The 10,300-nt window shown below is 43.4% G+C and overlaps 2 long non-coding RNA genes across 2 annotated transcripts; both read left to right on the top strand.

Moving 5' to 3' along the window:
• The first annotated feature begins 444 nt into the window (after positions 1 to 444).
• LOC149356808 (uncharacterized) lies at positions 445 to 6,369 on the top strand. Its single transcript, XR_016289843.1, has 3 exons — positions 445 to 692; positions 1,496 to 1,676; positions 5,351 to 6,369. It is a non-coding gene; the product is annotated as an uncharacterized LOC149356808 (long non-coding RNA).
• Positions 6,370 to 8,400: 2,031 nt separating this feature from the next.
• Positions 8,401 to 10,008, top strand: LOC149356807 (uncharacterized). Its single transcript, XR_016289842.1, has 3 exons — positions 8,401 to 8,457; positions 8,909 to 8,963; positions 9,952 to 10,008. It is a non-coding gene; the product is annotated as an uncharacterized LOC149356807 (long non-coding RNA).
• Positions 10,009 to 10,300: the final 292 nt, after the last annotated feature.

The following is a 10,300-nucleotide window of genomic DNA, read 5'->3' as shown; positions in this document are numbered from 1 at the left end:
ACCGAAACCAGTAGCGTTTGGCAACATCATCATCATTCCTTATTCTGCGACGCAGTTACGGGGAGCTGAGTTATAGCCTTAGAACTAGGCAGACAGTGCAGCCGTGCAGCGGCTGCGGCTTTCCTGGCCCCAGATGCGTCGCCTGTAGCTGCCCGGTTTTCCAAGCTTTCGTTCGCAGCGCCGCCAGAAACAGATGGTTGTGAGTAGTCGCATGTTTTCACCTCAATCATTCCAATTTGCTGACTTTGTAATTGAACCAAAATGTTTTGTCGTTTAATGCAACAAGTTTGTGGCAAAAAGGGCTTTATCAATTCTTTCTTTAACGCGTGTAAAGTTAGGCGACATTAGCGCCATCTTTCCGTTCGCTGGCGGTGGATTGCGAGTCTCATGTTGGCCGCGCGCTACACTACGTATTTTAGGACGCTGAAACGACTCTTTGTTGACGGGGTGCGACGGTTGTGAAGTTGTGGGCGCGTTTCTTCAGTTTGTTTGGGTTAAATGTGCGGCCTCGTTAGTGCTGTGGTAGTGTGACAGAACTCGGAAGGTGACAGATGGCTCCAGTGCTGCGGAAGACGTTCTTACGCGCACGCAGTGCTCAAAAACTGCTCTGACGTACTAAACGCAACCACGCCGAGAGCGGCCGGCGCCCGATGCCCGATAGAAGAAACGGCTTGCCGTGAACGTTGACAAATGTAAGTACAGAACTGGAAAGTGACTTCTGCGATGTGTCGGGGGTATGATTGAGGGCTGCGAATGCGTTTGGGTTGGTCTTCACGTCTTGTTCGCAGTGAGGTGCAAAATGCGGGCACCACGCGATCGTTTGCAGAGAGAACGTGTTCTGACACGCTCGCTTGCCAACTATGCAACTTTTAACCCGCCGCCTCACGCTCTTTGCGTCAGCTCCTCGGCGCAGGAGTTATGTGATAGAATTTGGTTGCACGCCGTGAACTATGGGGTGCTGCTTGATTCGTTATTCCGACTGAACAGGAGCAGCGCGTGAAAAGGAGACCATAAGAACGAAAAGTGCTTGTAGCGGCGTGCGTCTTTTGATTCTGCTGCCTGAGTGTTTACTGGATAAGGAGCATTGCCCGTTATACGTCGCAGTCACATCAAGTGCGGTGTTTCTTGATAGTTCTGGTCAACGAAACGACGATTAAAAATAGCAGAACCATTCCATTGCAGTGCAGCTGAGGTAATGGCACAGGTTTGTTGTCATTTTATTTTTTTACGTTCACTACATTTATGTCATTCCCCCATTTTTAGTCTGAAGCGATAAAAGTATAACGTGATTCGCGAATAATAGCTTTAAGAAAAGTATGACAAGCTTTGTAAACCATTTTTTTCCTAACTATTCGAGGCATAGGTAATTAATCATTAGCCTCCACTCATGAACACATTGGACTGAACAGCTAGAGGTTGTAATTGGATGTGGCTTCTGTGATGATGTTTATGAAAGCATGGCTCTAATGCAGCCTTTCTTCAAATGCACCCGCAGTCAAGCCCTGTACAGCTGCTCCACCGGTATCGTCACGCTACTTTTGCACCAGCTTTCATCTGTCATCGAGCCAATGCTACCTCAACCAGAGGCAAATGACATCAAGACCTGCTGGTTCAGCCTATCTGCCATTGACACTGGATATCAAGCATGTGCCACTTGTAAAAGGATAGGTAGACAAGTGGGTATTTTTTCCTTGTCTTTTTTAGCCTGCCAAATATCTTCTGGTCCAGGCTCCCTCTCTCTTTCGTTTTTTTTTCTTTTAAAAGAGGACCAAGAGAAAGGGAAAAGATATTGTGGGCATCATGAAAGCACTCCCCTAGTCAAGTGCATTGTGTTATAGTGTGAAATGCTTTTTATAGTTTTTTCCCTCATGCCTCTCATGCTTGGAAATATTGACCACAGTATAGACCAAATTAAAACAACTATCTGCTTCATGACCTTTATACAGTAATCTAAAAGCAGCAAATAAATTTTATAGGTTTACTTCAGCAGTACCTACCTCTTACAAGGTATGGCATGTTTGAAGTGAACCAGTGATGTGATAGGCATGGCCTAACGGGCAATGCATAATTGAATATTGGCAATCAAGGAGCACTCTGCTTTAGAAGCATGGGTGTTGCTAGCATCAATAATTGATACCTTACCAGGTTATCCTTGCATTACATGAAACCCTCTAAAGCTTATATTTTAGCTGTACAGAAGAAAGGTGCTTATTCGATGTCATGAGCATTGCTGAGGTTTTCTTTCACACTCCTTTGTCATAACTGATTGCACTGTACAGTTGAAATGCATTCGGAATTGAGTATTGGGGCATTGTTATTTTTATTCGTGCCGACGTTCAGTTACTGATTGCATTAGACTAGCTGAGCCTAAGTCAACAAATATTGCTGTGACCTTAACAAGACCCCTGGCTTTACTTGAACCGATGCATTTGATGTTGCCTTTATCCCGTGCCATCAAGGTTTGTAATAAGCCGTGTAAATAACATAATTTACTTTCTCGAGGTATTTATTGCTGCAATTAGTGACAGGTAATTTCCTAAAGAACAGCCTAAGTACACATTTTTGTCTTCTTTGGAACACTTGTTTGCTTGTTTCCCTTGTATTCTTAACTTAAACAGATATGAGCAGGCCTCAGCACTGGAGGGATGTGCTGCGGGACAAATACAAAACTACCAGTCCAGCTGCTCCCTTAGGGGCATGTTTCTGAGGCTTTTATCGCTTGTAGTTCTATGCAGCTTTACTTACAAGTATTGTATCTGACGCAGTGTGTGCCTTAATATTTTGATTCAATTGCTTTAGAGTGTGCCACTCTTGCCCTGACGAACTTGCTCACCTTTGTACTCTTTGTTCATACATTTTCCCCTAACACCTGGTATAGCTCCAAATGATACATTATCTACAGCAACATGTACATTATATTGCAATGTGTTTGTGCCATCACTTTTGAAAACAAAAGCTGCCTGAATTTTTGTGCCGACAAATCAGAAACACAAAATAATTTTCATATTTGATGGCCTGCATGTTATCTTCATATGACTGGAATGGCTAAATATCTCTTTGTGGTAACACGTTAATGTCAGTTCCTGTGAATATCATTATCCATTATCCATACCAAGCGTAAGATGAAGCGACTGAGGAGGCACCACAACACGACAACTACACGCTTCCATGAACTAAGGCAAGAGTTAGTGGCAAAGTTTAGGGAATCTAGAAGTAATTACTTTGGTCATCGTCTGACTGCCTTCATAAAGAGCGATGCCAAAAAATTCTGGCGTCACCTAAATGAAAGCAAAAAGGAAATTAAGAAAATTAAAATCGAAGATGCAACAATATCTGATCCCCCTGAAATCGCCGAACATTTCAACGGTTACTTCCAGAGTGTATTCACTGCCGCAGAAGAATTCAGGGTACACAGTACACACTCAGCAGGCGCGGATGATCTCGTGGTTTCTAGGGAAGGGGTCACAGCTATGCTTTTAAAACTCGATACTGAAAAACCTTCTGGTCCTGACGATAAACCGAATTCTTTTCTGCGACGGTACGCGGAACAACTATCTCCATTCTTGACAGATATTTTCAACTTATCACTTGCCACAGGGGAAATACCACATGACTGGAGGAAAGCACGTGTGGTTTCAATTTACAAAAATGGTTATCGTTTATCTGTGTCAAATTACCGCCCCATTTCAATCCCGAGTACGTGCTGTGAGCTCTTAGAACACGTCATTGCCACCTACATCAGAGATTTCTTGGAAAGCCGCAACCTTCTATCACAGTATCAGCACGGTTTTAGGAAGCACATGTCAACTGTTACCCAACTTGTCTGTACTGTTCATGATTTCGCACAAGCTCTTGACATGAATGGCCAGCTAGATGTGCTGCTTTTAGACTTCTCGAAGGCCTTCGATAAAGTGCCGCATGGAAAGTTGCTGTACAAATTGGAATGCATTGGTCTTCCTTCCTGCGTTTTGCAGTGGATTTGCGCGTACCTTAGAGATAGGCAGCAGTTTGTTGAAATTATGAATTGCTCGTCTAAAACGCTGTCTGTGACTTCTGGTGTTCCCCAAGGCAGCGTCTTGGGGCCGCTATTGTTTTTGATATATATCAATGATTTGTCTCATGTCGTTCATGTTGGCGTTGCTATCCGATTGTTCGCGGATGATTGTGTGCTTTTTAAGAACATTACAGCACCAAATGACCATACAATATTACAAGCAAACCTAGAGGCTATTCATGAGTGGTGCATTCGATGGGGAATGCAACTAAATGCACAAAAAACAGTTCTGTTGCGAGTTACAAGGAAGAAAAATATCAGCACCTATTCTTACTTGCTTAGCAACAATATTATGACAGAAGTAGACACGCATAAATATCTTGGTGTGACGCTAACAAATGAACTAACTTGGTCTCCGCACATATCCGCCATTTGTTCTTCCGCTATTAGTAAGCTGTGGTCCCTAAAGAGGAAACTTTAAGGTGCACCTGTCGAAGTTAAGCTATTAGCTTATAATGCCTGCATTAGAGCCAAGCTCGAATATGCCTCCATTGTATGGGATCCGCACAATAAGAAGGACATATTGCAGCTCGAGTGAGTCCAAAGAAAGGCTGTCCGGTTTATTTTTAGCAAATATAAAAGGCACGATTCTCCTTCCTTATTGATGCGGCAACATAGTATAGAAACATTGGAATCCCGTCGAAAAATTAGTCGGCTCGCTTTTTTGCATAACTGCGTCTCAGGTACGCTGAGGTTAAACATGCCAGACTGTGTTAAGCCACATTGCACCAGAAAAACTCGACACACACACCCTCACTCCTTGGCTCCAATTTTTTGCACGAACTAATACCTATAGGCATAGTTTTTTTCCCAGGACTACCAGTGAATGGAATTCCCTGCCTTCGCACACCTTCGCAGCCAGTGACTTTGTTAAAGAACTGGAGCGTCAATTCTTGCGCTGTTAATTGTACTTCGCTCGTTATGAAATTTTTGTGTGAAATTTGTTTCTGAACAGCTGTATGCTTGTTAATGTGTACTCATGTTTTTGCCGCTGATGCCCCTCCTGCCTGGACCATGTATATGTATGGTCTGCAGTATCTGCAAATAAATAATCATTCAGTCTTCGAATGTGGGGGCAGAATTGAACACAATAGCATGTTATCGCTTTTTCTTGTTCAAGGCCGCATTACATTTTGTTCTAGTCTTGTGACTGCTGCTTATGCTATTACTCAGCAGCCTTATCAAACTCACTCGGAGTGCTGCATTTTAGAGCACATTTAACTGATTGTTGCTTCTGCGTGTTTGCTTCTATTAGAAGTTACTATAACTGTATACTTTGAATGCTTTCTTGTGCAGTTCTCTTGCTGCTGCATTCTGCCATGGAGGAGGCTACCTGTTCGTGCACACGTCTCATCACTAGGACACTACCTCTTCCGCTGGTGATGCAGACAAGTAACGACAGGGTTAATTGGAGAGGCATGGGAGAGGCCTTTGCCCTGCAGTATGCATAGTCAGGCTGATGATGATGATGAACAACAAGCAGGCTTCCATGAGGACAAGTGTCAGGATAGTGCACCAACAAAGTCGCTTAAGCATTTCTGTGCTGATGTATGTTTATTAAAATCAGCTCATAGCTTGATATCTACATCCATGCGGACATTTAGCATATGTTTCGCATCTGTTTGACTTTTAATTCGCTGTGTTTGCAGACTTTAATGTTGGTCTTAAGACAGTGTAAGCATTGTTTCACTGTGTGGGATTTTTTAGCTGTTTTGGAGAGATGTGTGTGTATGGATGCAGTTTTTTTCCACGGGTTTGTTATGTGGCTCATGGAACCTTCATGTTATAGAAGAAATTAGTTCATTTCTGTGTTGTACAGGAAAGTGAGCAGTATTTATATGCACCAGGTGTTTCATGGAAGAATAAGTAGTTTTCAAAAATATGGCTTTTGCTGCATAATATTACCAGTGTTAGCAGACACCAGAAAGCCGGTGAGGTGTATTTAGTAAGCTGGTTAACTAATTTCTGATAATTAACTTTTTAACTAACACAGGTTTGCAACTGGTTGCAGTTAGAGACTTTTAGCCAGTTGTTCGTAGTAGCCATATCAGTTTTTAGAATGTACAAAACATGATTACTTTCGCCGCTGTGGCTCGAAAAAATTTGGATGCATCGTGCGAAAATACATGCGCTTATGAAAGCACACAGGGAAAGAAACCCCTCCAGTGCATGTAACTGCTACAAATCTCTAATGGCAACTAGACGCCTAACTCTGATAGTGAAGGAATCATATTCTTAGCAGTAAGAAACACACATAACACCAAAACACACACACACAGGACACCCGCTAGACTTCAACTATCTTTACTGGACACTTGTACGACATAAATATGCATCACTGAGCACACGCAGGTGCCTCGTCATCCGCAACAGGTCTAACTACGCCCTGCCCTCTCCTGCAAGGCATACGGTTGCGCCGATAAACAATCTCTTTTTTCTGCCAATGCCAGGGAGGGAGTGCTTACACACGTCACCCGCCTCTTGAATACGAAAGACTTCGATAATTTTTCTTTCTTTTTTCTCGGCTCCCAGGCCTTTCATATTCAAGAGGCGGGTGACATGTGTGTAAGCACTCCCTCCCTGGCATTGGCAGAAAAAGAGATTCTTCATCGGCGCAACCATATGCCTTGGAGGAGAGGGGAGGGCGTAGTTAGACCTGTTGCGGATGTCGAGGCACTTGCGTGTGCTCTGTGATACATATTTATTTATTTTTTTATTTAGAACATACTGCAGGCCTACAGTAGGCCCAAGCAGGAGGCCCAAGCATTTATGTCGTACAAGTGTCCAGTAAAGATAGTTGAAGTCTAGCGGGTGTCCTGTGTGTGTGTATGTTCTTACCGCTAAGAATATGATTCCTTCAAGCCGTTACCAACTAGCCCAACTTAATGTTTTAACGAAGTTTCTGATAGTGAAAAGGTTCATTAATAAAAATTAGCTAACCAGCTTATTACGTAAGACTCTTCACAAGTTTTCTGGTGCCTGCCAACACTGGTAATACTATGCTGAAAAAGCCATACATTCATCTCAAAATACCTGTTTTTTGAAAATTACTTAGTCTTCCCTGAAACACCTCGTATATATGTAAGAAAAACCTAACGGGATTTAATTGACGACGTTTTGGTTGGAGGGCCAGCCGTTTTCAAGTGTACTACAGCATTTGAAGCACACAGCTTTTGTTTCGAATGCTATACTATACTCGAAAAAGGCTGGTCCTCCAGCCGAAACATTGTGAATTAAAACCTGTTATGTTTTTCAGTTTCTGTGTGTCAGTCATTGTTACTAAGAGGGAACTGAGGGGAAGTGTGCCGTAGGCAATATTCTGTTCCTCTATTGTTCTCCATAAAATATTTTGATGCATCATGCATGTGTTGTAGCACGTATGTACACTTGTGCACAATAAATGTAATAATTTGCATTTTGCTTCTATTATTCTTTAAGCACTCCAGGATAGTGTTCACAAAATGATTTTGAAGTGATAAAACTATGTTAGTAAAAGTGTTGTACTTTGTACTTAACACACACTTTTCCAAAAGTTGATGTAGGAATTATACTTTCTTCGTACTTGAGTCTTTTGAATAACGGTGGCCAATTGTCGGAAGACCGTTGATAGGGTGTTGGTAGACATTGTCGGTATGTGGTTGATAAGAAGTCTAAAGACTTTCTATGTACTTGAGTCTTTTGGATAACTGTGGCCAATTGTCCGAAGACCGTTAATAGGGTGTTGGTATACATTGTCGGTATGTGGTTGATAAGAAGTGTAAAGACTTTCTATGTACTTGAGTCTTTTGGATAACGGTGGCCAATTGTCGGAAGACCGTTAATGGGGTGTTGGTAGACATTTTCGGTAAGGGGTCAGTAGGAAGTGTTAGAAACTCGATAAGGGGATGATAGGAAGTATAAAGACTTTCTATGTACTTGAGTCTTTTGGATATCGGTGGCCAATTGTCGGAAGACGGTTGATAGGTTGTTACTACAATGTACAAAGGCGTTTAAAAGACTTTCTATTCAATGTTGATAGGTTCTATTAACAATTGTCGAAAGACTTTCTAAAGAATGTTACTAAAAATTTTTGTAAGGGTCCGCAGAGCTCCCCATGCGCGCCCAGAGAGTAGGTGGAAAGGAGGACGGTTGGCGGATGTGACGCTGAAGGGTTTTTCGGTTTTCTGCTTTTGTGGCATGTAACTCTCAAACCCAGACGCCTAAAATTATGCCGAGGCCAAGGATGGCGCGCGTTTCAGAAAACGGGCCAACTCGTGTATGCTCCAGCGCCTCGTTGCGCTATCTGCGCTTTCGTTTCTCTCTCGTGAATCGGCCCGCTGCTGTTTCGGTAGATGCGAACTCGGTGAATTTTGCTCTCAGTTCATGGTTTAGGCAGTCCTACCTTCAACCTTTTCCAGACTGAGGTGAGTGCTGTCAAAATAATTCATTGTGCACGCGCGATGTTGTTTCGTACTTGCCCGCCAACTAGATAAAAGTGTTCGTCGTCGCTCTGTCACTGCCTTGTGGCTTGTTGAAAGAGCTGCTGCACGACTGCGCAAGTGTGTGATGGTCTCGATTATTAATGCGGCGTCTTCTGATGTAAATTTCACGACATCGTGAGTGTGAAGGAGCGCGAGGAGACCGCGGAGTGGCGTCGATGAGGTCGTTTTTTCGCGCTTGTCAGGACTGTTGCATGTTTGCTACTGTGCACCTATCGGTAGTCGGTTGCCTCTAACGAAGGTTTGTCTTTTTCAAGATTCGTCTCCTTCGCTCATGGTCTCTGTATCACTTACTGTATCAGTGGCCGCAGCTGTTATTTCTGTGTGTGCCAGCGTTAACGCGCTGGACTGTGGGATTTCACTGCCTTCCTCGCAGCTTCAGCAGATGGGGTACGTGACTTGCGCTATCAAAGCGTCGGGATTCCCGACAGGTAGGTGGCGTTTACCTGTGCGGACCAGTTGTATGTTTCCCTTCCTTTTTTACGCCGTGCTGCAATGCAGGAGATCAGCTTCTTTGTGATACTTCCGAAGAGCGAAAGAAGGGGTTGCTGGCCAGCGGGGAGCCTAAGTTTAAATATGAGCTGGCCCAGTGTGAAAAAAATAACTGGCGTACCTTGGAGTGCCACGAACCTTCTGTACAGCATGACACTGCAGCAATGCATTCATTGTGCTTATCCGCTCAGGCCCGTCACTGCCAAGTAACTCATGTGTAAGGCGACGGATGCCGCAAGGAATACGTGACTTCATTAGCCTTCAGCTAGCACTAGGTCGATGCCCATGGAAATATTTATCGTTTTACAACCGAAGTAACTGCATTGGTGTAATTCTTTGCGTTTGTTTAAACATTTGGGATGCCTGTCCCTACCATAGTTTCCCAACACTTGTTCTGTGTGCTGCAATGCGTTCGAAGCTATGGGAAATTTTTCCAGAAAAAAATTAATGCATTGATAAGTAACAGGCAGTGCGTGCCTTTAAGCCGCTGCCAAGGGCACTGAGACGGTATTCAGACAAACCAAAGATGACGCTGAGCCAGCATGTGTTTTGGAGGAGAGCTAGCGGCCACTGTGTGGACTTCATGTGGCTGTCAAGGGACAAGGCAGCAGCTGCTATAACCACTTTCCAGCGCAGTTCCATGGAAGCAGCATGTGCAGCACTTACTGTATCAGTGAATCCACAACATTGTTTCGTTTGTTGTAATTAATTGTTTTGGAAATGCACATCTAGTGCATTTACGAAACAATTAATTCGTGTGTGTATCAACCAGCAGCTACCAATGTCGTTACTTTTTTTTCTCCTGCAGCAGGAGCCCTCACTTGCTTTACTCAATTCTGGGAGTGAGTTTGTTGAATTCATCTGTGCAAACTGGCCGTGTTTGTAGCATTACTCTGATCTGCAGCGTGCGCCTTTCCTTATTTGCAGATCCTTCCACCAGCTGGATTCTACCTTGACCTCATTACCACAGTGAGCTGAGGTTGGTATGGCGTAATGCATACTTTCGCTGTTTCCACAGGTTCAGAGCGTGCTCCTGGTTAAGTTTTAAAAAGTTTGAATTTTTGAAAGCATGCCCGCAATGTATTTACTTTTATTGTGGAGTGTGTATTTTGGCACCTCTGCATTTATGGTACGCTGTTGTTTGAAAAGTTATTCTGAGCACTTTCGGCTACATGATTTGCAGAGAGAGAAGTTGGAGAAACACCAATGCACCTATGTAATTTGCCTACGGAATGAAAGCAGCAGATTTAGATCTCTACAAGTCTGTACTAGATTC

The sequence above is a fragment of the Amblyomma mixtum genome, chromosome 3 (assembly GCF_055824585.1).
Source record: "Amblyomma mixtum isolate Tamu chromosome 3, ASM5582458v1, whole genome shotgun sequence".
Taxonomy (NCBI): Eukaryota; Metazoa; Arthropoda; class Arachnida; order Ixodida; family Ixodidae; genus Amblyomma; species Amblyomma mixtum.
The sequence above is the reverse complement of the archived record's forward strand: the minus strand, read 5'-3'. Positions and strand labels throughout refer to the sequence as shown.